The sequence below is a fragment of the Aegilops tauschii genome, chromosome 7 (genome assembly GCF_002575655.3).
Source record: "Aegilops tauschii subsp. strangulata cultivar AL8/78 chromosome 7, Aet v6.0, whole genome shotgun sequence".
Taxonomy (NCBI): Eukaryota; Viridiplantae; Streptophyta; class Magnoliopsida; order Poales; family Poaceae; genus Aegilops; species Aegilops tauschii.
The window spans coordinates 507639294-507642864 of record NC_053041.3 but is presented as its reverse complement, the minus strand read 5'-3'; the positions used below and the strand labels follow the sequence as shown (position 1 = coordinate 507642864).

General features: G+C 41.2%; 1 non-coding gene across 1 annotated transcript; it reads left to right on the top strand.

The window, feature by feature from the left end:
* The first annotated feature begins 722 nt into the window (after window positions 1–722).
* Window positions 723–795, top strand: TRNAR-UCU (transfer RNA arginine (anticodon UCU)). Its single transcript has one exon. It is a non-coding gene; the product is annotated as a tRNA-Arg (tRNA).
* The last annotated feature ends 2776 nt before the right edge of the window (window positions 796–3571 follow it).

Here is a 3571-nt window from a genome sequence, read left to right as displayed (position 1 = left end):
AAATGACGGAGTCAGTGGAGCTGACTTGGTCGCAGCAGTAGGTCAAGACAATAAAGGAGCTGGGCAAAAGAAGGAATGGGTCCCGTGGAAGAAAGCCTTCGGCGATGACATTCTTGACAAGCCCTGTTGTCTCCACAGTAGTGAGCAATGGCCCGACGAAGCTTACCCTCCGGCAATGTCAAGCCCTAAAAAGGTCTTCATCGCCAATCATCACATCCTCCAAACTGTACTCAGTCAAGCCAAGCTCCGTCATCATTGCCTCGACGTCGCCCATGGCGGCGCCCGAGCTGGATGCCTAACTATCCATGATCCCTTGCCCAAGAAGTGAGATCCGCGAGCGGGGAGACCCTAATTCTCCTATCCGAGCGACCAAGAGCACGGGGGCTTCTAATCGACGAAGAAAGAGGGTAGGGAAGGGGAGTTCTCTACGGTGACGGAGGCGCCGCCGAGAGGAAACACAACCCTAACGCAAGGTTTTTTTTACATGACTTGTCTACCTCGAAGTATTGACGTAATTTTGTCGCATTACTAAGCTGAATAAGTGGAAAATATTTTGGGTCAGAGGGTACTGAAATTGTTCCTACTTCGAGGATGTCCTGCTTTCCACAGTCCAAACTATTTTCTTTTACGAATGATCTGTTTTAAATCGCCATGCATAATTTCCTATTTTGACCACAGATACGGTATTGTTACCTGAGTAAGGCGCAGGTACATGGTCGAAGGCGCTCGTGGCCTAATGGATAAGGCATTTGACTTCTAATCAAAGGATTGTGGGTTCGACTCCCACCGAGCGTGTACAGTTCATCACATGTTGGTTTGAGGAATTAATAATTTTTTATTTGCATCTATTAATTCCTTTTGTAAACTCCTTGATGGCTTGATCGGCCACAACGCTCCAGCTCCAAACCTCTTTTTTGTTAATTTTAATCTAAAAATATTGCAGGAAAACATTCTAGCTCCAAATATCGTTGCTACAATTTTGGTGTACACTTGCATCCTTTGGGTGTAACAAAAAAATGCGATGCAGAAACTTTTATCATAATCATTTTGTTAAATTTATGAGTAATTTTTTTCTTAATTTTAATTAAACATATTATAAAAACAATATGCCAGCTCGAAACCTCGTCGCAACAAATTTGGTGTACCACTTGCATCCTTTCGGTGTAAAAAAAAGTGACACAGAAGCTTTTAACCATGATTGTTTGGAAAAAAAATGTGTCGCAATAATTTTGGTGTACCACTCGCATCCCTTCAGTGTAAGAAAAAGATGTGATGCAGAAATTTTCATCCATGATCGTTTTGTTAAATATTCCTTAATTTTAATCTAAAAATATTATAGAAACAACATGCCAGCTCCAAGCCTCATCACAACAAATTTGGTGTACCACTTGCATCCTTTCGATGTAACAAATTTTTTTGACACAAAAGCTTTTATTCATGATTTCTTTGTAAAACATATGAGTAATTTTTGTTAGTTTTAACATAAAAGTAAAACAAAACAATATGTCAGCTATAAACCTCGTCGCAACAAATTTGGTGTACCATTTGCATTCTCTCCTTGTAAGAAAAAGAAATCGATGCATAAGTTTTTATCCATGATCATTTTGGTAAATATATGAGTAAATTTTTTATAGCTTTAATCTGAAAGTAAAGAGTTATTTTGTCTTATAACTCCTTGTTCGGTCACAACAGTCTTAGCTCCAAACCTCGACACAACAAATTTGGTGGACCACTTCCATCCTCTCGGTGTTAGAAAAAATGGATGAGGAAGCGTTTATCCTCGATCGTTTTGTTAAATATATGAGTACTTTTTTGATAATTTTAATCAAAAAATAAAATAGAAACAACTTGTCAGCTCCAAACCTCATCGCAATAAATTTGGTGCACCACCTGCATCCTGTCGGTGTAAGAAAAATGTGATGCGGAATCTTTTATCCATTATCGTTTTGTTTAATGTATAGTAACTTTTTGTTAATTTTAATCTAAAAGTAAAAACTGAGACAACAAAGACAAAAAATTCTAGACACTTCAAGCAAGCGTACCAAATACTCTAGATATGACACCTGATACATAGGGAAAACCTATCATATCTATCTCAATTGCAATCCCATAGTTAGAGAGCTGAGTAAAACCAAGTTCACTAGAGCATTCGGGTCTTTGAATCTGTTTTTCCAACTGATCCTGTCCATCGAATGTCGGGCTGGGAGGACGTTAGTCGTCAGATATTTTGTAGATCAACGTGAGTCGTCTGACATTTTCACAGATGGTAGTGTTGGGATATTCCATCCTTTGTCTGGGGTAGAATAGGGTTTTTCACCTATCCCACATATATAAGATAGCAGCGTCACTACTCGTGCCCCTTTCCCTCTTGCCCGCTCTCCTTACTGCCCCTCTTTTCCTTCTATCCCCCTCCCGCTGCCAACCCACGCCACCACCATCTTCTTTCCTAACCGGCCCCTACCTCTTACGTTGAGCGGGGCCATCCACTACTAGAAAAAGGGCTATAGATGGGATTGACACTAATGGCGCACCAGACAAGCCGTGCGCCATTAGTAGATACGCCATTAGAGTTGAAACTACTAATGGCGCACCTGACCCAAGGTGCGCCATTAGTATCAAAAAAAAATTAACTAGTGCGCCTGTCCAAACATACTAATGGCGCATCCAGACACAGTGCGCCATTAGTAGTTGAAACTACTAATGGCGCACCTGGCCCAGGGTGCGCCATTAGTATCAAAAAAAAATTAACTAGTGCGCCTGTCCAAACATACTAATGGCGCATCCAGAGACAGTGCGCCATTAGTAGTTGAAACTACTGATGGCGCACCTAAGCAAGGGTGCGCCATTAGTATCAAAAAAAAAATTTAACTAGTGCGCCTGTCCAAACATACTAATGGCGCATCCTGCCCACGGTGCGCCATTACTAGTTGTAACTAGTAATGGCGCACCGCCCAGGGTGTGCCATTAGTATAAAAAGTTTTTTTTAACTAGTGCGCCTGTCCAAACATACTAATGGCGCACCACCAGAAGGTGCGCCATTAGTAACCTGGATTACTAATGGCGCATCTAGAGTTGGTGCGCCATTAGTAAGTGGGCAGCAACAAGATATTTTGGACAGCCTCTCCTACCCACACTCACTTTCTCTCCACTTCATTCTCTCCACCTCCTCCTTGTCTCGGGTGCCTCCTCTTTTTCACCTCATTTCCACCATAGATTCATTCAATTTAAGTGGTTAAATTACCTTGTTTTGATAGGTAAGTAAGGGGGGAAGCTATATTTATGTTGTTCTCCCTACAACAATGTGCACATGCACTTTTTATGGCCTAGCTAGATCTATGTATGTTCGTGGTGTTGCATATGTTTGTGGTGTTGCATATGTGTTTGTGTTTGGAGGTGTACCGGTATTTGAAATGCGATAGTTGCCAATATTTTGCCAGAATGTTGATTCATTTCCGTTTCGGCGAGAATTTTGGCATTAAGCATTCTTTTTGGTCCTATTTTTAGGGAAAGTCATGCCAAATTTTTTCTTGGTTCTAAAATATCGTTTTGCTCTACCCCGCAAGCGACCATG